This window comes from Miniopterus natalensis, chromosome 13, assembly GCF_054644295.1.
Source record: "Miniopterus natalensis isolate mMinNat1 chromosome 13, mMinNat1.hap1, whole genome shotgun sequence".
Classification (NCBI taxonomy): Eukaryota; Metazoa; Chordata; class Mammalia; order Chiroptera; family Miniopteridae; genus Miniopterus; species Miniopterus natalensis.
This window is the reverse complement of record NC_142093.1, coordinates 34946398-34971259: the sequence shown is the minus strand read 5'-3', so window position 1 is coordinate 34971259 and position 24862 is coordinate 34946398. Positions and strand designations below refer to the sequence as shown.

The 24862-nt window shown below is 39.3% G+C and overlaps 1 protein-coding gene across 1 annotated transcript in view; it reads left to right on the top strand.

The window, feature by feature from the left end:
* Positions 1 to 3: 3 nt before the first annotated feature.
* SERTAD2 (SERTA domain containing 2) overlaps positions 4 to 24862 on the top strand; it is a 108610-nt gene continuing 83751 nt past the window's right edge. The window contains exon 1 of the mRNA XM_087823599.1: positions 4 to 740. The gene's annotated coding sequence lies outside the window, so the exon portion shown is untranslated. The remainder of the gene's footprint in view (positions 741 to 24862) is intronic.

Genomic DNA, 24862 nt, shown 5'->3' with positions numbered 1-24862 from the left:
CCCGGCTCCGATTCGGCCCCCTTTCCCCGCCTGTCCCCGCCGCATCTCCCCTGGCCAGCTGGGCGGGGACTGCTGTACGACTCTGTAAAGTCTGTGAGTCACTGCACAACCCATCAATCCAATTAAATGTCTTGAGCGAGCTGAGCAGGCGGTGCTGCCGCCACCGCCGCTCGCCCCGCCGCGGCCACCCCTGCTCGCAGCGCCCCTCTGATCCATGGCTGTCTGTCTGTACTTGTTACGGTGTAACCTCCTCCTCCTCCTTCTCCTCCTCCTCCTCCTCCTTCTCAGGAGCCGCTGCAACTTCCCCTCAGCCAGCCTCCTCCTCTGCTTGGGGACTGCAAAGGCATGGGATAGACCCAGAGCCACTTCTCTCTGTCTCCCCTCCAGCCCTCGCTCAGTTTCCCCCCTTTAAATTAAAGTCTGTTCCTCGCTCCTCGTCGTATTAGAGATTTATTTATCAGTCTGTTATTTCCCTGATTTTATTTTCCCTCCTGGGGCAGGGGGTCGCAGGAGCCGGGGAGTTTATTTCAGGGAGGGGGCTCTCCACCTCCCCCCGTTTCTCCTCCTCTTTCGGCCGTGACTTGGTTTCCCTGCTCCTCTGGGCTCCCACCCCTCGAACTCACCGTCCTACCCGCGAGTGACGCACCGACACCCCCCGCCCACAGCCCAGACGTCCCCTCCCTCGCTGCCACCCCGACCCGTCTCGGAGCTGGACTCGGTGGCGACTTCTTGGCGGAAGGGTGAGTACCTTGTGGGATCTTGGGGAGACAGGGGACAGTATTGTAGCCGTCCACTTTGGGGAGGGCAGGGATCACATTGTGGGAAGAAGGCTCCAGGTCCGGCGTGGATTCGAGGTGGAGACCGCCTCCCTCCTGGCTCTCTCCTCCCCCGCCCCTCGACTCCTTATTCACCAGCCCTTGCTGTATTTCTAGGTATTGCCAGACTTCCACCATCGGGGCATTATAACGCTGATAAAATGAGCGGTAATGGCATGCTTTCTGTCTCTAGGATGCTTAGTGAACTGTAATAGTCAGCAGTGTTATCTGATAGACTCTGTGACCTGCAAAAAATGGAAAATGGCTAATGGGTACATTTTCCTCCAAATCAAAGTTAAACTTTTATTTAATAAAGGCAAGACAAAAGGTATTTCTAATTTGAATGTATGGTGATAGAGCAAGGAAAGACAGGTTGCCTGGTGGTACGGCTTACTATTTTTATTTTAAAATAGTTTTATAGGTCCCCTTTTGGAAAAAAAAAATGAATTCACTATTAAGGTAAAGGTTATGAAGTCTTTGAACCTGTTGGAGGAAAGCAAGGTAAGGTGAAAACCCAGCTTCACACTTCATCTTTAGTTCACCTCTTTCCGAGCAAAAAATTACAACACAGAATTTTTTATTTCTCAGTCATTGGGCACAGTGGGGTGTGTTAAGGATAAAAATAGATATTTTTTTCATTTGCTATTCCTCTTTTGTGTTATTGATTCCTCTTAAACAATGTCATGCTACAGAATTTTGTAAAATTTTAATTTGGTTTCTTGATCGTTGATTGCTCAGAAGTACACATACTTGCCCATATATGCTTTATGAGAATCTTGCCTTATGCATCTTTAGTATTTAATAGGAGATAAAAGTGAAAATTATGAGCAGTAGTTACTCTGAATGGGCTTCAGAGGTCACTTTTGAAAATTCAGCCTATTTAAAATGCTGTTACTTTTTGCATCAAGTTCTGGTCTAGTTGTCCACAAGATTCAAATTAGGCCAAACCAAACATGTTTTGAAATATTAAAGTGCTGTACAGGAAAGGCCTCTGAGTAGTTCATTCTCTCCTTCTCTTTCAGACTAATCAGAGTTAAGTTGTTACTAAATTTAATTTTAAAGAATAGACTGTTCCTGTACTAAAATCTGCCAATTTTTATAGAAAGATTTCTTTTGAAAGAGCAGAAATGTGCCTATGATCAACCCAAAGTAGTAAAGTTGACTCAAATGTAAATGCTATCATAAAGAAATGCTTGTCATAAGCCCCCAAATCTTGCAGTGTGTTTCAGGAAGACATACAAAGCTATTTTGAATTGTTTAATAAATTTTATCCTGTGGCCTTCTTCATGAGTGTTAGACTGAATCATTGAGAGGCCTCATAGCAGAGGAGCCAGGCTGCCTGAGTTTGAATCTTGCTGCCATCCTTAGATGGCTGCTTGACCTTGGGCAAGTTTCAAACCTGGCTTTGCTGGTTTTCTCCTGTTAATTGGAAGGATTTTTCCTTAAAGGGCTGCTGTAAGGGTAAATAAGAATGCACATCACAGAGCACTTGGTGTTAGCCGTTCCATCATCATCACCACCCTTAGAGAGGATGTCTAATGTAGTGGTTAAGAGTGGGGCCTCTAGAATTAGATTCTGTAGGTTCAAGTCCCAGCATTTTCTCTTGCTGTCTATACCATAGTCAAGTTAATCTCAGATTACCTATCTGTAAAATGGGGATAATAGAAGCATTTACTTCATAGGGTTATTGTGAAGTCAGAATGGGTTAATATATGCAAAGATCTTTTAAAAAAATATTTTTATTGATTGATTTCTTTTAGAGAGAGAGGAAAGGAGAAAGATTTTGTTGTTCCACTTATTTATGCACTCATTGGTTGATTCTTTTTTTTTTAAATATGTTTTTATTGATTTTTTTTTTTTTAGAGAGAGGGAAAGGGAGAGGAATAGATAGAAACATCTATGAGAGAGAAACATCGATTGGCTGCCCCTGCACACTTTCTACAGGGATCAAGCGCACAACCCAGGCATGTACCCTGACAAGGAATCGAACTGGTGATCTCTTGGTTCATGGGTCCATGCTCAACTGCCGAGCCAATCCTGCTGGGCAGTTGATTCTTTTTTTAAAAAATGTTTTATTAAATTTATTGAGGTGACATTGGTTAATAGGATCATAGAGGTTTCAAGTGTGTATTTTTATGATACAAGATCTATACATTTACACTGTGTGCTCACCACCCAAAGTCAAACCATCTTCTGTCGCCATATATTAGGCCTCCTCCGCTTGTATGTGCCCTGAGCCAGGATGGAACCTGCAACCTTGGTGTATATGGATGATGCTCTAACCAACCAAAACTACCCGACCAGGGCCATGCAGAGATCTTGACTAATGTTTGGTATATCTTTGCTAAAATCTTGACTAGCATTTGATTCATCTTTTCAAGTTTGAGTTCCTATTATGCGCCTTGTATGTCTTGAAGCATGAGTACATTTTTTGTAAAGATAAAGAATTATTGCTGTCAAAAGAAGCAGAATCCTTATCAATATGCATGATGTTCTCTGAGATTTCTACTTTTAAACTAGTGTTTATATAAGTCTTTAGGAAATTTAGTTATTTGATGAGCTGAGTGGATCGCTCTTTCATTTGAACTTGCTTCAGAGGATATGCATTCCTCTGTGATAATGATACCTATCACACATTTGCTGTTACCTGTGACTTTTCTCCTCTACTAAGCAGAAAGCTCTTTGAGGGTAAGAGTAGTGTTTCATTCATAATTTAATCTCCAGTAGCTAACAGAGTGCCTGGTACATAAAGAAACTTAATGAATGCTGTGGAATGAATTAAATAATGTTATTCTGAAGTTGTTTATGAATAGGTGAATGACATTATAAGTGATATTGTGGATAATGCTTTTTTTTTTTTTGTATCGTTGAGTTGAATTTTTATGCTCTCAATTATTTTTGTAAATAGAGGACAAATGAGGGGAATTACAGTATAACTTATATTTTATTAAGAAACTATTTTTCATTTTGAAGATTAAACTTAAAATAGTCTGAAAAGTACATATCAGATATCTCCCTTTGACATCTGACATGTCCATTTTTTGTTGTAAGATTTTCTGACTCCCCAACTTTCCGTCTCTAAGTTGGATGTTATAATTAATACGAATTATACAAATTAAATTTTTGAATGTCCCAAATGATGCTGTGATGTTATTACCGGCTCAAAATTAATAATAATAAAGAGAATATATCAAACTAGCACCATGAAAATAAAATAGCATTAAGAACCAAAGCTTTATTTCTCTTTTCTTTTAAGAATGCAACTCTTTCTCTTGAGTAATCTTAATAAATAATTAACTTTGGAAATAGCTGTAGTAAATAGTGTAATAGGAATAATAAAGGAGGTATATATAATTAGTAAATAAAACCCTTTAAACTTCACCATACATTTATAGGCATTACACAATTAGGGAATACATATATTTAAATAAATCAAATTGATGAGGCCTACTACCTGCTTCATTTATAGAATCACTGTTTTTACTTGTCGATAAAATCCAGTTTAATTATCATGCCCCCTGAAATTATAAAATGCAAGAATATCTTTTATGAAAGAGATATCCTCAGTAACTAAATCTGAATACTAATAGACTCAGAAGCATTATAGTGTTCCATAACATCGATATTTCTCTCTCTCTGTCTTTCTCTCCCTTTTCCACTCTCTCTGAAAAGCAATGGAAAAAATATCCTCGGGCGAGGATTAGAAAAAAAATTTTTTTTATTGATTTCAGAGAGAGGAAAGGAGAAGGAGAGAGAGAGAAACATCAATGATGAGAGAGAATCATCCATTGGCTGCCTCCTGCATGCCCCCTATTGGGGTTGGAGCCCGCAACGAACCTGGGCAAGTGCCCCAACCGGGAATTCAACTGCGACCTCCTGGTTCATGGGTTGAGGCTCAACTACTGGGCAACACCAGCTGGGCTCTTCATATACTTTTTAAAAAATATATCTTTATTGATTTCAGAGAGAGGAAAGGAAAGGGATAGAGACAGAGAAACATCAATGATGAGAGAGTCATTGATCGGCTGCCTACCCCGCAGCCCGAGCATGTGCCCTGACTGGGAATCGAACCCCGATCGCCCGGATCCTAGGTCGATGCTCAACCGCTGAGCCACGCCCGGCCGGGCTCTTCATATACTTTTAAAGCAGCCAATTTAAAAATGAAATTTTAAAAAATTAATTTATAGGCACTTAGAAACTGCACGTAAGTGTCTGGTTTGCAATATGGAAGGTCACTTATTTTTCATTGACACATTTTAGTATAATATTGTTTCTGTAGCTCATCTCTCTTATCTCTTCATTTAACATTTTTGTGAAGACATTTCAGTACTGGTATTTTACAGTCATACATAATGTCTCCAGCTTTTAAAAAAGCAGTGTTTCTGATGAAGAATTGTTTGGGCAAAAGAGAAGAGCAAGGTAAATAAAAACTTTAGGGCTTGTGATTTTTGTCCCACCTTCTAACATTAGGAAAATGAATAGCTGTATACTAAGATTTCACTTAATGTCATCGATAGGTTCTGTGACTTTAAGTGAAACACCTAAACTGAAACCAGTTTCACCACAGGCTAGTTGATATAAACAATAGTTAATTTCCTACGTTAATGGTGAACCGACAATCAATGAAACTACCTTGTTTGAGGACCTGCAATACTCCGTCAGCAATCAAAAATAGTGGAAAATAATATATGCATTATCTATTGACATACACTTAGAATTAAGGCCCGTGGAGTTCTAGACTGAGCAGTGTTATTCATGGGCACGTGACCTTGAGCTTTACACTTAACCTCCACGGCTCTCAGTTCTTACCCTTTCGGTGGGAAGAGGGAAGGCGGTTACCCTGCCCTCATTCCCAGAGGAGAGTTGGAGGGGTAATTTGTATGTACTTTTTGAAAGCATTGCAGGACAAAACGCAAGCAAATACGAAGTAAACACTAGCATTTAGAAATGGATATTTGTTTATTATTATCTAAAAATTGTGACCTTTTAGATCTTTTGTCCGAAGGGCATTTTTTTCTTTTAACTTTATATTTGAAGAGACTTTTTTATCAATATGTTCACAAGAATGTATAAGGTACCTTTTGAAGAGGCAAGGAACTTTGGTTTAACTGAATGGGATTTTAAACGTTAACACTTGAGTTTTCGTACATCTTGGGTTGTAGCAGAGGTTGGTGTTGTAAGAACAAAGTTTATGTATCCAAGAGATAGTACATGTTTTTAAGTTAAAGCTTGTAAAGCTTGCTTGCCCATTGCGGGGGATGGTGGTGGTGGTGGAAATGTTAGATATATCAGACTCCATTAGAAGTATATTCAAAGAAAAAATTTATTATTTATTTACTTTTAAATTTCAAAATGATTATTTAGCTATAGGACCTCTCCTTATACTCACTTTTTTGTACCTTGAATGCAGTGAAATGTGCACATTTCAGAATATAGTGGCTTGGAGGATTTCATTTATTCCAGCTAAATTTTTATTTGAGAAGGCGAATGAAGACACGTCTGGAAAGGCTGTGTATTAAGAAACTAGTCTTTCTTCTCTTGTCCCTAAAAGTGAGTGAGCAGTCTTCAAAAATCAAAAGCCCAGAGTTAGCACATTATGTAAGCTTTTTTAAATTCAGCTTTACCTCTTTCTGGTTATTGGCAGAAGAGTTGTCACGACCTCATTGACGTTACTCACTTTTTTTAAGTGGAAGTGCAGTTCTCGTGTACTTAGCGTCAGACCTATCCTGACAAGTGGACATACAAAGAAATATTTATTTCAACTAAATATTGAGTCTAAAGAACACTTATCCTTTAATATGAAGTTGATAAGCAAAAAGCAACTTTAAAAAATATAGTGTCCTTTTTCCTTATTGTTCAATATCCGTCAGTTGGATGTTGAACATTAGAACATTAGAATGTTGAGCTTAGAATGATAGACTTTTCCTCCACTTCTGACTTTAAAGTCCACATTGATGTGTATGTTTTGTGCGGTGGTGTGTATTACTCTTTAGTATATTGAATGTTTACTTTTACCATAGTAAATAAAATGACCCAAGCAGCTCACTTTTAATTTTTTCCTGTTTTTTCACAGCCCTCTTTCCTTTGTTCTACCATTGTTTTTCAGTTTTCTTAGTATTTCCACATGAGTTTGTGATTTTGTTTTTTAAGCAGCATCTTTCTCATTTTGCTCTATCTTCTCTTCGCATTGGTGGTCTTTTTCCTTGATCACAGCAGGCTTTTTTCTTTAGCTGTCCTTTGCCTCTGCCTCCGTGTAAGCTATGAAGTGAGTAGTTTTCACTTATTTCAGTCCGCTTTTATGAGACTGAGGCCAGGCCCTTCTGTATAGGAAAGTTGCTCTACTTATCTCAAAAGATGAGCTCTCACCACCTAATCTACGCTGAACTTAAGAGGGGCCATTTTGTAACCCTAAAACCAAGTTTTAGCTTAAGTGAGTTGGGGAAAGGGAAAATGTGACATGTTTATTATTTACCGCTTTTCTATGAACCTCTTTTATGGGGGGATAACCGCCGATGGTTTTTGTCCATGTTGCCCTGAACCGTCTCCACCGTCCCAGCTTTGTTTTGGTCCACACGCGGGGCCCTGCTGTTTCAGCAGTGACCTCGCCACCTGACCGCGGGGGCGGCGGCCTGAGCACCTCGCCTTGGACATGAAGAGCTGCTCCTTTGTTTTGTTTAGAGCTCCCTCCAGCCAGACTGAACATCAGCCCAAGTCCACTGTGAGGTTTTCCAGGGTTCACCATTGTTCGGTGATTAATGGTTCCTGGTGAAGTAACCATCAGCTTTATTGTCTTCCGTGGCTGCAGCTCCAATGAAATGTATCCGTTTGAGTTAACTTTTGTTTTGATTTTAAGCGGTCTTTTCACCCAGGAAATCAAAGGGTATGAAAATGAATATGTATTAGTAAACAAAAAAGGTTTACATAAAAATCCTTTGAGTAAAAAGTTTTCCAAAGTCCATTGATTTGGAGAGAATGTTTTATAGTTTCTCAAAATACCTGACATTATTCAGACATCAGTAGTAGAAAACTTTTCAATTTGATTAAACAAAATGAATCTTCCTTTTGACTTAGAAAACAGTCCATTGTTACTTTTTTATTTAAACAATTCAAGTATAGGATTAGATAAACTGCATTTTGTAATTGATTAAACAAGAGATTTTCCAAAAATTGTACTTTATAAAATCTGTGCCTCATGGAAGAAGCTTGCTTTTTTGGGTTTTTTTTTTTGCATACATATGTCCCATTCTTGACTTCCATTTATTTATTCATTCTTTCAGTTCGTTCAACAGATATTTATTGAGCACTTACTATGTGCCAGTTACTCTTACTAGGTACATACATTACAGCAGTGAAGAAAAGAGACAACTATTCCTTTCCTTGTAGAAATTACATTCAAACAATTTGGTGTGTACAGAGCTTATTTTATCTATTATTTGGATAAGTCATAACTAAACATTGTATAATAATAATCTGGAAAACCATAGGATTTCTTTGTGTGGATTTTATGCCCTTTGACTTGGTATAAAAGAATCTTGAATCTTGAAACAAAACTCCATTTGAATGGACGATTTTCACTTGAGTTTGAGTTGAAATGTTAAAAACTGATCATGTGACTGGTTGTTTCCAACAGAAATCTGAAATCATCCTCATTTGTGAACCCTGGGAAACCTAACAGTGGGCATGGTCTGAAATTTTTCCTAGGTTGTCTTTATACTTTTAAGTTGTTTTCTCCCTTTGCTTTGTTTTCTCTGTAATAGAGCCTGAAAAAAAAAGTGTAACACTGAAAATTGCACAATGGAAATGTAGTCATCTCGGCTATATTGCACAATTAACAAGAAAATCTTAAATTTGTTTTGTCTACTGTACAGGAAGAATTAATCTTTTGTTTCTGTGATTGTAAAACTATGTAATTTCCTAAACAAACAAATAAAACTCCTGGTGTACATTTCTACCTAAAATATTAAAGTGGGTAAATCTAAGTATTTTTGTAGTAAAATAGCATTAATATGATAAAATAAAATATAATGATTTTCATTTTATTTTTATTCATAAAAATTTATTTAATACATGTCCCAAGTGCTTAGGGTGTCACAGACTAATAAGACATGGCACCTGTCCATAATGGTGTTCACAGTCCATTTGGGGAGACAAAAATATCTCCATGTGAAAATGAAATGTCTTGTATTAAGCAATATGGGATTTAGTGTGATGGGAAGTGTGGTGTAGGCCATTATAGTAAACTTAGTCCTGGATCAAATGGGCTTGCCTTCTGGAGACCCTGAGTGGCCTTCCTGTGAATCCAGCCTGCCTTTTAAGTTAGGGCAGAGATGGTTCGCAGGTATTTCTTATTTCTCAGGTACCGCAGGGAAGCTACTAGACTGCTCAGCAAGGAAGGGATGGGGAAGGGAATGGAGCACACATCCTAGCCATTTATTACATTCCCTGGCTAGCTGCCTGGTGGGAAGCAGAGAGTTTGCACCTGAGAGTACAACATACAGACATACCATGGACTGGGGCAGCTTCTGAGGACAAAAGTTACTCCATAGCTTTGGGGAGCCTGGTGCATCGGTGAGGGCCCTGTAGACAAAGGGAGTTCACTGAAAAATGGAAGAAGCGCTGAAAGGGGAGGAAAGAAGTGGAGATGGAGGCTTTGACAGTCACTAAAGACACTCTTTTTCTTCAGTTTTGCCTAGAGGAGCCCTGCCTGCCTGTGAAATGGGAGTGCCAAAGGCTTAATATTCCAGATTTAGGAAGTCTGTATATATCGTTGTAATATATAGGTATAATCTTTCTAAATTGTTTTGCTTTGGAATAGCCAAGCTCCTGATGTGAGTGTTTAAAAGTTCTCAAACATTAGGTTGTGTGACTATGGCTTTTGTTTTTATTTGCCTGGATGTTTGAAAATACTAAGAATCCCTTTGTTTTTAAAGTACCTTTGTTTGTTTATTTGGACCTAAATCTAAGATAAAATAACACGACATATGCTTGGCTCTTAAATTTCAATTAGGGGAAAAAAATCCAAAGCCTCAATGTTTGTTTTATCTGTTGATGAAAGTATTTGGACACTTCTGTGGAGAATTTTTTGGTTTTTTCTTTTTTTTTTTTTTAAGTAACAATTTCTATTAATTTTTTTCCCCTTGAAAACTATATCTATGCTATGACACATCAGTTTGATTCAAAAGGCGACCCAGAAACCCTGCTGGCTGGGTGGCTCAGTTGGCTGGAGCATTGTTCCATGCACCAAAAAGTTGCTGGTTTGATTCCTAGTCAGGGCACATACCTAGGTTGTGGGTTCAGTCACTGGTCGGGGTGCTTATGGGAGGCAACCGTTGAATGTTTCTCTCTCACATCGATGTTTCTCTCTCTCTCATTCCCCCTTCCTCTCTCTCTCTAGTCAATAAACATATCCTTGGGTGAGGATTTAAAAAAAAAAAGCCACTTAGGATAGTTATATTCATTACCTTGATTGCTGTGATGGTTTCAAAGGTGTATACCTATGTCAAAACTTAACAAATTATGCATTTATTGTATATCAATAAAACTTTTTTTTAAAGCCACATAGGTTGTAGGTATATTTTTAAGACAAAATCTCTCTTATAAGAATTATATTTTTAAAGTTTACCATTTATTCTTTATTTCTCTATTTCATTTCATCTACCATGTATTCACCTCTATCCCATACCCCAGACACACATATTTTAAGAAATACAAATAGAACCGAGGAGGCCCATGTGCAAGCTGAAATTTAGATATAGGACCTTAGAGAGCTTTTTTCCATATGTACGACTCACTGGAGTATCTTTAAGTAATTTGCACGAATTTGAATTTGGAGAATTGGAGTTGTGTGTTTTTCAAGGAATCCTCCTTTCCTTATAGTTTAACAGATTGTGACTCATCTTTGGCATGGAGTAAAAAGCATGATTTAGTAAGACTTTTGTTTCTAAAAAAGAGGTTAAATGGCTTAATGCTCCTTAAATACCCCCCCCCCCTTTTTTGGGGGGCATTTTTGTAATTTATATTTTGGCATGTTGGACCATGGACTCTATGAATAGATTTGTTCAGGGAGAAACAGTCTGCTTCATTCTTCTTGCCCTCATGGTCTTGAGCACAGCACAGGAAAAACTTAATATAGGTTTGTTAAAGCGATGGTTAATATTAATTGAATATTCCCTATGTCACCCAATGTATGTTTCAGGAAAGTTTCTTTATTGTTGGAATTAGTCCTTATGTTAAGTTTAAAACACTGGCAATTTTTCATGAATAAAAAATAGTCTATGGAAATTTTCAGCTTTGTCTTTATGGAGCTGGGACTATCAGAGTATTATTAATGAGTTGTGACTTTAAAATCTGAGTTCTTCTACCCTACCAGTGAGATACAGTAGAATTACCCATGCCCAGGCCACAACCCGGGGTGAGGCCCTGGCTTTAATATTTTTCAAAATGCTCAGGTCATCCTAATGAATAGCCACACTGTATTCCCCCACACCCAAATTTTCTATTGTAAAACTTCTCAAACATGTAGGAAACTTGAAAGACTAATTCAACAAACACCCATATGCCCTATACTTAGATTCTGTAGTTGTTAACCTTTGCTGTATTTAAATACTTCACTGTGCATCTCCTGAGAATGAGGACATTCTCCTCCACAACCACAATACCAGTATCCCACCTAAGAAAATTAACAATAACTTGGAATGCTTTTCAAGAGCTCAATTCCATTTATTAAATACATGTGAATTCATATTCTACTAAAAAATAAATGCATATGAAGTGAGAAGTTCTGCAGAATGTAAAATTCTGGGAATTTTTGCTAAAGTTACGTTTCTTCTCTGTGTTTGCAAGTAAGGCCACTACTTCATTTTTATGAGGTAAATGCATTTTGTCATTATGGTGAGGCAAGATCCTTTCTAGCTCTAACATTGCATGGTGGTAACACGAGAAAAGCGTTCATCAAAGTGCCTGCCACAGTGTGGTTTAGCGGAAAAAGCTCAGTTTCAAGCCAGAATGATGTTGGTTCGTGTGTTTGCTCTGCCGCTTACTGCAGGTGACCTTGGAGAAGTTACATTCCTGTATCAGTTAGGGTATTTTCAGAAACCACCGTCAAGCTTACTGGAATCATCGGGAAATTTATTATTTCACAAGTGCAGAGATAGCGCAGGCTTCAGGGTTGATCACACCTGTAGCTCAGGTTCTTAGCATCTGTCTGCTGTGCCAGACTCCTTGTTGGCTTCCAACTTCTGTTTTGGCTCCTTCCTCAAGCTGGTTCACATTCATATATTATGATATTCAGAGGAAGTCAGAAGTCTCTCCTCGGGGTGGACTGTCAGGCTTTCTGCCTGATTCAGCAGCTCAGCCCTGTCTGGGAATGGGCTTCTCTCAGAGAGTGGAAGGTGGGAATGGACATTACCACTAACAGTGTTCATTATTCCTCTCCAAGCCTCAGTTTTCTTCGCTGTAAAATGGGAACAGTGATATCTACCTCTGTGATTATTATCTGATAGACAATAGGTAAAGCGACAAACACAATGCTGATATTTAATAAATGCTCATTTTGATTTTTTTCTTTTCTCCTTTCCATCTTATAGAGAATTCTGTCTCCCTTTGACACTGCCACACTCGGTACTAGTAAGCATATATGTAAGTGACTCTTCCTTCGCTGTTCTTTTACCTGTCCTCTCACCTCAGTATCTAGGGCATAGCATTTTTTGTATACTTTTCAATTGGTCAGATACCCTCCATTAACCTATCTTGGCCTATCTTATTTTTTATTATGTATTTCAGCTTCACTTTATATTATTCCAAAGCCACCAAAAGAAAACTGTCAACACTGTGCACATAGCTATCACTCTCTAGATCAAATGTGAACGAAACTCTTTAACTATCTTTAAAAACAAGAGATGAAATAAATTTTCTTCTTTTATTAAAATAAATTTGCACCATGACCTGTGAAAAAGTCTGCAAAATAAAATGGTGTATTTGAAATATAGTATCTTAGTGGTCTCAGGATGCACCCGGTTTTTGATACTTTGGGAAAATCGGGGCTTATCATGGTAGTTTATCTGCTCTGGTTTCTCCAGAACTTACTTTCTGAAAAGAATTGTGTCTAATTTACCAGTGAGTCTTTTTTCTTTCTTTCTCCCGGATTGTTTGGTCTTGAACCCTCTCTCACCCGCCATGAGAAAGTCATCCTCCAAAGACATGTTTTTCAGTACATGTGAACACTCCAGGGTCTTTGTTCAGGCATGCCCTTTTCAAAATACGTAGAGGATTGTCATTTTCCCCCCTGTGGGATTTCTAAGGCACTCCTGAAACACCTGCAAAATTGTCACAATCACATGGGGAGATCTTCACATTAAAAAAAATTTTTTTTTTTTTTCACTGAAACAACAGTATCACTCTTGAAGAAGAGCAGTCGATCCTTCTTGACCCTGTAAACAGAATATTTAATTCCTGCTAACCTCTATTGCAAGAGAAAAGAAGGGTGAAAAGTCTGGTGACTCTGTTGACTTGGAAGATGCTGAACCTCGGCTTGTCCCTTTTCAGTTACAGTTCTTTTACTTTGTCTCTAATTTTTGTATTTAGTGTTGACAAGGTACCTATTGATTTATTAAGCTCCATGAATATTGAAAATACATAGATTTTGAATGGTTCCATCCATAATTCATGCTTCTGCTGCATGAATCATTTCAGCCAGAGGGATACTTTTTAAAAGAACTATTTAACTGCGTGTTAATGTGTCTTATACGTCTCAAATGAAGGTTCTTCAAACGTTAAATTATAAAGGAGCACAATGAAAGCAGAACTCTGAAATAAATAGTAATTTTATTAAAGAAGCCAGAGGAGGGACACTGGGGCTATAATTTCTGTTAAAAATGCTAGAGTTTTGGAAAAAAAAAAAAGTTTGCAATTTGTGTTGTGTTTCCCTGAAGTGCTATTGGTTACTTTAAAAAAAATGGCAACATATGATTTGGGCAAATTTTTAATTTTAGAATCTTTCAGAAAAGTTTTGTGGACAAACTTCCCTTTGCTCTGTAACAAATGCTTTTACTGTTTAGCTAAGGTTTGCTACCAGTGGCTCAGAGGCTGCAATGAAAAGTGAAATGGCTGTTGTTTCCCATCTAATACCAGATTTTATTTTTATTTCCACTACCCAATGTTAAAAAAAGAAATGAAAAGAAAACAAAGATCAAGACCCAAAAGCTGAAACTAAAATTTAATTTCCTAACTAGAATAAGGCTGGCTTTGCCATGATGTGAAAAGTCATGCATAGGAAACATTTGTTCATGGCTATACAGTTGGTCATACTGATTGCTGGGATTAGCAGTTGAATCGGAAATGCATTTCTGTCCTCAGACACTCAATCAGGCAGGTAAAAAACCCATCAAGGCTAAGCAGTTGGGACTGACTCAAATTCTTTTTTACCTTTCTACCAAGAAATGTTTCGTCTGTGCTCCTTGCCCCTACTTTTTAGTCTCCTTGAGAGCAATGGAACAAAAGTCCAAGTGAATAGCTTGGAGAGCAGTGCATTATCTGCCTCTCATTACCCAGGACTTAATACTATAATGATAGAGTAATTGCCAGAGCTTTGTCTTCTTCCTTGATTCTATCATTTCTGTGTTCTATCTTGGAGCTGCTAGTGGGCAGGAACTAAAGTTGTGTGGAGTGGATCCTAAGGGCAAACTGGTTTTGTCCCACATCACTTACTGTCTTCATTTTTCATAAGGAGTTCTTATTTTGACTGAAAATTGCAGTGCAACCAATGAACAGTAATATGTTCACAGTAGCTTTTAAAGAATTATTTGGAAAAGTGATTTTACTTGGAGAATGATTTTGGTTGTTTCTGAAAGACCCAAATACCATGGGGAAGTTTTAGAGCCAAGAGCCCCATTTTGCCATATTAAGCATTATGCCACTCAATTTGTACATCTTTAATGCTATATGACTGAGTCAAAGCATTTGGGGACACTTACTAGTGAACTTGAGTTCTGAGAAATAATTTTTAAAAATTGCAGTTGGACAAAAACAAAGCTTCTTTTGAGGGTATTATTAGAATTGCATTATGGTGGAAAATTTTGATTGTCAGAAAAATTTGTCTATAATTAGCCATAAATTTAGTTTGCTTGTGGACCAAATCATGGACTCTGCTAGTGATGACGTTCGTTTTTTCCTGACTTAGCAACACAACCTTGTGGTACAGGGACGCTCGTCTTCTCAGCACTATTGTCAAGTTCCATTGCCACTCATGTCGCATGTTATCACTAACATAGTGACTGTTAAGTGGTAAGTGCACTAGGTTGACGGGTCATGAATTTTTGGCTTTGTTTTTTGTAGTAGTTATGCATTGTAAGAACAATGTGATGAAAATGGAAACATTTTCTATTTGGGCTAATTTAGGATCACTGAATAGAGACACAAAGGCATTTGACTAGTATTTATTTATTTTGCTTTTCCATGATGACTGGACAGGGAGATGGGTAAAGAATCTACGTTGGGAGGGGGGAGAAAGAACAGGTGCTTATTGCCACCACTTCTTGTTCATTTGTGTAATCTACCAAGCACTTCACATGTTCTCTGGTGTGAGTGTGTGGTGACTTAGGTCTTACTTCTTTTGGAGAAACTGACTCTTATTTTTGAATAATTATATGAATAAGAAAGTTTTTTTACATAAAATTTTAATTTCCTAAAATAAAGTGGAGGCCTTTTTTTGGGTTCTTATTTCATCGTATATTAGCCATTTGTATGCTTAAAGGCATTGCTGGTATGAGAATTACTCTTTTGAAAGCTATTAAGTTGTTTTTCGGTCCAAGTTGTTAACATTCCAGCTAATGGTGTCCCTACTTCTTACCTTAGAAATACAAAGTGAGATGCACTTTGGAATGTGTATCTTTTAACTTTTGAATACTGGATGCAGGTATTAGTGCAAACGCAACACACCATTACGTGATGAGAAGACAAAGAAAGACATGTTTATGAGTAGGAAAAAGTTCTTTGCAAAAAGAAGTTTTGTCCTGTTAGTCAGTTACGGAACTGAGTTTTCTTTTATTAAGTATGTCTTTGAAGTTGAGATGATTCAGTATTCACCTATGAGCATTAGTGTCGTGAGTCCTTGGAGCCCTTTGTGCTCCCAGGGAGGCCGTGTGTGAAGTAAACGCAGGGCATACCACAGAGCAGATGATGTTTCGGTATGTTGGAGTGCGGCAGTTAAGCCATGATGTGTTAAGTGGAAATTCAGGCACTTGGTCAATCCAGTTATGAATTTCTGTTCTTCACTCGCCCTCATTTTCATGGTGTGCATTTGTAGTTGCTTTACAGTGATCCTGTCAGTTTGACAGCCAGGAAAGTAACAAAAATAAAGTCCAAGTAGTTGATTTTAGAATTTTAAGTAAGTTTGTTAGGGGAGCATATTAAGTATAAGGGTGACCATCATTTGGTTTTTCTTACTATTTCTCTTACTGATTGCCATGATTGACAAGTTGACTGCTTTACTTTATGTAAATTTTCATTTCCTTTAAATTAAAAATAAAGTTTATGGACTTTGAATTTTATTTATTGATTGATTTTGAGAGAGAGAGAGAAACATCAGTTCGTTGTCGTACTTACTTGTGCACTCACTGGTTGATTCGTGTATGTGCCCTGACTGAGGACCAAATCCTCAGCCTTGGCGTATTGGGACAACGTTCTAACCCACTGAGCTACCAGGGCCAAGTTCATGAGCTTTGTACTGACTCAGGATATGTGGGATTTTGCTCTAATCATTGCTGTCTTTAGTCAGTTAAATTCCTGCACTTTTAACACATCCCTGACTATGAGATTATGAGCGTTAGCATTATTTTGCATCATCAGTGACTTCTGTGTGCAGGTGTCCTTCGCTACATGAAGGGATGAAGCTGGCAACAGCCATTTTCAAGTATAATCTAGAATTACTTCCTTATTTTTCTACAAGGTTTTCTGGTGTCCATTTTTAGTATTCATGTGAAGGAGGAGCCCAGGTATGGCCCTTCCGGTTTCTTGATGTGTTTAAGAAGATGTGGCCTGTCCTGGCCCATGTGGTTCAGCGGTTAGAGCATCAGCCCATGGACCAAAGGGTTTGGTTCCTCGTCAAGGGCACCTGGGTTGCAGGTTGGCTCCCCCAACCAGCCCGGACATATACAGGAGGCAACCAATTGATGTGTTTCTCTCACGTCAAAGTTTTTGTCTCTCTCTCTCTCCCTCTCCCCCCTCCCCCGCTCCCTCTACCTCCATCCCCTTTCCTCCTTCCAGTCTCTCTGAAAATCAATGGAAAACATATCCTCGGGTGGGGATTAACAACAACAAATAATAATAATAAAATCCTAAGAAGATATGGCCAATGTTACTTGCTGGAACTGGCCCTGGAAAAGTTGAACTGGTGCCATATTTTTCATGCTACTTTTATGTCTCACTATAAAATGAAGGAAGTGTTAATAACACTTCCTACTTATTTAGCACATTTTCCTCCCCAGCTCTCAAAGAGTTGGCCAATATCGGGCTGGATTCCTAGCCCATATTTCTATTATTTTCTAATGCCTGTAGTGTAATGTAATGTTGCATAAAGATTCTTCACTAATTATCTTTTTTTCTTATGTTCTCCTAAAAATGGAAAAATAATATTTGCTATCAACACCCCCATTTCTCAGATACTAAGCATAAGGCACATCTTGACTAAGCATTTGACCTAGGATTGTGCTGTAATCAGCCACAGAGCCAAACACAGAACACGGGATTCTTCCTCAACTTCATTTTATTACTGAGCCATAGTTTCTCCCTTTTCAGATATACTTATGACAGGACCAAAGAAAATACATTTCCAGGTACCAAAAATATTTCCCATGTCTCTTCTTCAGTGTTCCAGTGCTAGGATTTACACTAGATTTATTGTCTGAAGTAAAGTTTCAGTGCCAGTTATAAACATGATCTGTTCCCATATTATTCCTGATTTGACTTGTCTCCCAGAAGGTGATGGATAGTTTGAAGAAAAAGTATAATGAATGCAGCCCCTATTTTCTTTTTGCCCTTCTAAATTTGATTTAATATAAGATTGCTTTCTGCCAGGAAATTTCATGAATGGGCAAATGTTAATAAACCAGGCTTTTTTTTCCTTTTTCTTTATAGTCATAAACTTAGCAAAATATCTCCCCAAAGTGGACTCAGTTAGAGTATGTTAATACTTGAGTGAGTACTTCCTGAACTTATAGGAGGAAGCAACTCCAACCACCCCGAAAATGAAGCCGTTCCTGTGAAACTCGGCTACTGCAGCCTGAATCTATTTTCTGCTTTGAAACACATCTTCCCTAATTCTTTTTGTTAGTGAATGTTTGTAAAACTTACGGAAGAGTCTGTAAAAACTAGAAGAACTGACCGTTCTGCTTTAGAAATGCTTTCAGAAGCTCAAACTGAGGGTGAAGTTTCTGAGCGGCAGTTTTTTTACTTTTTCCGTCAGAGTGACAAAAGTGAAAGTTGCATTTTGATCAATTTTCATTAGTCGTCTTCATGCAAACGTAAGCCCGGGAGCGTGGGCTGGTGCGTGTGCACGGAGCAGTTTCGTTGTCCAGGTGCCCCTGCGCGTGAACAGTTGCGTGTCCGCACACGCCGCACAGAAAGAGCCCGTTCTTGCTCGCACGCAGCCCCAGGAGGCTGGCCACTGCCGTCTTCTGCTCGGTGGAAGCTGGCAGCCTTTCTTCTGTAAACAACAGCCTGACGTCACCACGCGGCAGATAGCAGACCCACTTTAGAGATTCTTGCCGAGCTGCTGAAGGCCTGTCATTGGCTTTAATCATGGTCAGTCGCACTCGAGTAAATGCAGCGCAGAGAAATCCGTTCATGTCAGGAATACTGGGGCGGCCCTTTTAAGATGTGTGTGAAGTACCTATCCTTGAATTTTCACACATAATCCTGGCAAGAATGGTAGCTCTTCCTAATAGAAATGAGTATTAGAAAGTTACCAAGTGGAGGAATGACTGAAATTCAGGCCTTCTAAACCCTGTTTTGTCCCTCTTTTCATTATATTAAATAACTTTTTCAGTCATTGTTAATTGACCCATTCTGTTACTTCCTCTGCCACCTAAATTGTGTGGGACGATGATTTATGAATTTCTTTTCCAGTCAAGACGTCTGTACGTTAAAATCAGATCCAGTCTTGCCGCGTTCGGGAACTCCTAGACAATAAGGTCACCCACTCCCTTGTCTCAGAGAGAACCTTTTGAAAAATCTAGCCTAAGTCTACACTCACAAGCTCAATGGGAAAGATTTATTAACAAGGTGATCCTGTTCTTCATTTAGCCTCTGAAAGCTACATAAAACTGAGAGGCTGAATGATCGTAATTCTTTTGTGTTGTTAAATGGAAGAGAAAAAACCAACGTGAAAGAAAGGATGTTCTATTAGTTAGAAATTGGAATTTTACTGGGAATTGAGGGGGAGTTGAGCCACTGGTTAAAATATAACTTGTTATATAAAATAGTTGTCTTTTGTCACTTGCCTACTTCTAGCTTATTTTCAGGCAGTTATAAACAGTGGAAAAGCAAAATCACTTTCCATCACTTACAGTTGCATATATGTGTGACCATCCACAGTAAGTTACTCACACCTTAACTTTCTGTTCGCCGCCCTGCTTGAGCTAGCCCCCCTGATTTTGAGGTGTATGTTTAGGGAATGCAAATTAATGCTGATGTTAGCTTATCCCTGATGGAAAATGTATTAAAACCCTAAATATTAAAAAGGGCAAATATAATAAACTGCTTCCTTAAACTGCACTTTGGCACATAGTGGGCATTAAAAAATAAATGAAGCTGTGATCATCAGAAGTTAGCTATATTAGCAGCCTCGACAAGTGAGCGTCACACAGTAGTTGACTAAATTATACCCAAGGAAAATAGTCATTCGGGGTGAAAGAAATGGATTCTACTGTGTAACTTCAAATGAACCAAAAGAGCTAGCTGTTTCTTTTGTATTTTATTTCATTAATTGGAATAAAATGCCTTTGCCTTTAAAAGACGATACTTCTGGTTTTTAAAATTACAACAGGAATAGAGGTGAAGTACATGAAATCTGCTTTAACAAAGGAAACGAGCCCCGACCTTCCGACCGCCCCGCGCTTCTTCCCGTGAGTGACAGAGTAAGGAGCCGCTGGCTTTGTTGTGCAGGGAGGTCTCTAAGCCCCGACCTGCAGCCTTCGCAGTGAGTGAGTGGCCTGTGCAGGCGCTCGCCCGTGGGGGCTTCCCCGGCACTGCCCTCGGGGGAAGCCCGCACCCACATCTTACAGGAATGGCCACAGGGGTCTGCCCAACCCTACTTTAAGTTAAAAAACACCTGAGGCCTAAAGTGTCCCAGTTTGTCATTTAACAGCGGTGGGATTTCTCATCATTGCGAGAGGCTCTAATTCTCATTGTAAACAAACAGTAGTGAGGGCAGAGGACAGATGGTAGATGACTGAGGTCCGTTGTGGAGCAGTGGGAGAGCCAAGTGGGCTTAGAGTTCAACTGAAGCATCGTGCCGTCCCACAGTGGGTATATGAGTGGGAAACAACGTAGAATTTTCATTTTCGCCCTTCATTCAAGCATCCCATTTTAATTTTAATTCTGCAGTTTGTTGACCAACCCCATTTGGGCCGACGTGTTGCAGGCAGCCGTACCTCCTGGGCTTGTGTGGTTGGTGCATGTAGTGTACAGGCATTCTCATGACCATTATTTTAATGCTGCAGCTGCGGCCACCTGGGAGGCATTGCCCTTCCCCTTTATAAATGAGGAAACAGAACTCTGAGAGTTTATGACTTATGGAGGGGCACACGGCTAGTGAGCAGGAGAGCCGTGACTGGAATCCTTGTCTTTGGGCTTCTGCTCCACTTTTCCCTTCACTGAGCCAGGAGCAAGCTCTTTGGTAACATCCCGCTTTGCGATCTTCCGTGTCTCTCACTTTCACATCTGCACAGAAAACCACAGCCAGCGAAGCCAGCTTAGTGACCGGTCATGTTGCTCATAGAAAGAACATACATATCATCAAAAGGCAACTTCTTGATTGACTTTGACGTTAATAAACCAATAAGAAGTAGGAGCCTTGTTATTTCTTACTTTGATTCAGAATGGCAGTGCACAATGAACCTTAAGGATCATTCCGCTTTAATATGCAGTGGTGTGTTGTTGTTTTTTAAATCTAGAGTAAAGCCCTTCATAAGGAAAGTGAAACTCTAGTCAGTGAAGAGACTAAGGCCCATTTCCCCAGACCCAGACCAGTGTGCTCTTTCTTTTAAAAAGGACACCTCCTTAAACAGAGGTTATGGTTCTCGTCCTAGGAGCCTTTCCTGAGCATCTACTGTTTGCAAAGCCCTGTGCTGGAACCGGCCCTGCAGGAGTTTAGGATCTAGTAGGGGAGACTTAATCCAGGGTAAAATGTACCCAGTGCTAAGTGATCAGCCATTTAAAAGACTCAGAATGTCACAGATAGATTCATGGATAGCCCAGATTTGGTCTCAGTCTTCTGGAAGCATTTATGAAGAAGCTCTTTTTCATATGACCTATTTGTATGAAAAATGACAACTGTGGTCACTTTGGAACCTTCCAGAATGATGCTGCTTGTCCCTGAGAAGCTGAAGTATAAAGATCAAAAGCAAATCCAATTGTGATTGTTAGCACCAGATTTCTCTTTAGGCATTGTCCCTAGTGTTTTTTGTTGTGTTGTGTGGGTTTTTATGTTAATCCTCACCCGAGGATATTTTTTCCATTGATTTTTAGAGAGTGGAAGGGGGAGAGAAAGAAAGTAAGAAAGAGACAGAGACAGAGAGAGACATCGATGTGAGAGAGAGAGACATTTACTGACTGCCGCCTGCACGCTCCCCAACCAGGGCTGGGGATTGAACCTGCACCCAGAGACGTGTCCTTGACTGGGAATCAAACCCACAACCCTTTGGTGCGAGGGCTGATGTTCTAACCACTGAGCAACACCAGCCAGGGCTACCCCTAGACGTTTTGATTGAGAAAAATCTTATGTTACTTATGCCTTGTTATAAAAGCTCTGCTAATAACGTTTAACTCTTTGACATATATTTTCGGAGAGCTGATGGTGAGCAAGTCACAGCTGAGAACCTGGGGAGCCTTTTTGAAACCCCTGATAAATAAGTTGGGTAGTCTCCATGTCCAGCTGAATTGATAGGGAATGCAGAATTGATCAGAATAATTATAAGTTCCATTCTATAAAAGAGATGACTTTACCAGAAACAAACAAACAACAGAAAAAAACCAACACATACAAAAAACCACTCATGCATGGAATGCCTTTATAGACCTAACTTGAACCAGAATTAAATTTGTCTTTCTCGGTAGTTACTTCCAAAGCTGAGCAGGCTACATTGTGTAAGTGGGTCAGTTTCTGCAGTGCTCTGTATGAAACGTCCAGGTGTACACAAGGGCAGTTGGATTATAAATTTCAAGGGCAAACTAGCCTCCAGTCAAGCAGATATAGGAAGAGCTATATTTATATTCTTAGAAGAGGAGGAGTTACTCTTAAACTTAAAAGCTGCGTTCAAGCTTCCCTACTGTCTTAGTGTGGATTGTACTCCCCTTTATCAGCTCCAGGTTTTGCTCTCAGCCAACCTCTCTTCATTCTCTCAATTTCTGTGTTTAAGCCCTTGAGTCATACTTAGCATATAGTTGTTTATATACTCAGGTGATCTTGCTCCCACTCCATTCTCCAGGGCTTAAGAACGTGATGGAATGATTTTGGGTTAGCTTTAAAAAGTAAATAGGTACCCTATTGACTAGTGTATGCAGTACCTTCTGCCATAATGTGTCTCACTGGTTACATTTCAGGCCAACGACAGAGACGAAATATTATAAATACGTGACCTTTGCTGAAGAGGCTTGAGGGTCCTACCTCCACTTACCATGTTTACCTCAAAGTGTCCTTCATTTCATTTCATTTTGGTGAAGACAGAAGTTGAATTTCAATAACAGTCTTTTTATATTTGTAGCTTTTTATGAGTTGTACCAATTTTCTCTCTTAAATGATAAATGGTGGAAAGGGAGTTTAGGGCAAAAACCCGATTCATTATTCATTGGGATTTAAATTTTCAGTTCATCACTTTAGCCCCCAAGACTTTAGGAGAAATGCAGGCATTGCATGTCTATCTATATGACTGAAAGTATCAGAAACCTATCAAACTAACTTAGCAAACAGAGACTTACTGACTTACAGAATCTAAGAAAGGCTTGGGCCACCAAACTATGGGAAGGGCATTATCGCAATTGGCCTGAACATGGCCAGAACTTTCTCCATCTTTCATCTCCACCTTTCTGTATGTTTGCTTCATCCCTTCTGTGGCAGACCATGGCTGGAAACATGACCACCAACAGTTTATGTTGTAGCTTCTGCCGGTGAAAAGTTCTCTGGATGTCAAATTTTTAAAAATTGCAGGCAAGGAACTCATCAGATCAATACTGATCATGTGTCACTGAGTAGGGGTCATGGAGGTGAGGGTCATGTAGATACATGGTGACACTTGTGTGTTTACCCATACGACTATCAGTGGGTGGGTATTTCCCAGGATAAGAGATGGTTGTTGGGAAGAAAATTCCTCAGCATGTATGCTCACTACAACGTATCATATCTTTTAAATGTATTGACAGAAGCCCGTAGTAAAAAATACATTTTACATTGAGACACACATATACACACACATTTAATTGGAAAAAAATTTCATAGAACAATACTCATCCTCACTATGTACAGGCATTCTGATATTTTCTGTTACATTCTGTTGTAGTTCATTTTAAAAAACCCTGATTATAATTCACCTAATCGATTTCATGACTCATTAATGGTACTGATCTATAGCTGGAAAAATCTGTGCTAGACATTAAAAGTAGCAGGTTGGAGCTAAGATCTGGAAACAGCCCAAGTGCTCAAGTAGATGAGTAGATAAAAAAGCTGTGGTACATCTACACTATGGAATACTATGCAGCTGTAAAGAAGGAGGATCTCATACTGTTTGGGACAGTATGGATGGACCTGGAGAGTATTATGCTTGTCAGAGAAAAACAAGTACCACATGATCTCATTCATATGTGGAATATAGTGAACAAAATAAACTGATGAACAAAATAGATCCAGGGACATAGAAGCATGGAACAGACTGAGGATCTCAGAGGGAAGGCAGGGGTGGGGGAGTGGGTGGGGAGAGGTTAATCAAAGAACTTTTTTATATGCTTATATGCATAACCTATGGACAGACATTGGCATGGGGAAGGAAGTCCTGGGGGTGGGATGGATGTGGGATAGAGGGGATCAGTGGGGAAAAAAGGGACATCTGTAATACTTTCAACAATAAAGATTATTTTTAAAATATATATATATAGATTTCAGAGAGGAAAGGAGAGGGAGGGGGAGAGAGAGAGAGAGAGAGAGAGAAACATCAATGACGAGAGAGTCAGTGATCGAGCCCGCAACTGGGGCATGTGCCCTGACTGGGAATCGAACCCTGATCGCCTGGATCCTAGGTCGATGCTCAACCACTGAGCCATGCCCAGCCGGGCAGATTAATTTTTTAAAAAGTAGCAGGTAGGTTAAAAAAAAAGTTCATGGATAAACAGAGATTTGGGCATGGAAATATTCACTTGCTTAGTCTTGTTGAAGAAATAACTTGCATTCTAGAAAGATGCTGGGGTCTCAGAGGGTGACAGATATGTGAAAGGAGTGCCCTTCCCAGTTCCCACGGTGGATAGGACATTGCTTTTCCTACTGAGGAATATTCTGGGGCTACTCCCCAGCCCTTTGCTAAGTAAGGAAGACAGATGCATCCAGCTGCACTCCACTCTGTTTGGACTTACCTTTTGCTGAGAAATACTGAAATCTTGTAGACCTAGAAAATTCCCCAGGGTGCTTTCAGTTCTGTCTTAAAACAAAACATCAACACAAAAACTTTGTTGTGGCGGCATGAAGCGCAGCTGCCCTGTTCATCGTAACGTTATAAAGGGATAGGTGATAGCTGTACTTACCCAAGAGTCAGTTGAAAAACTAAAGCCTCTTATTTTTGATCTTCTAT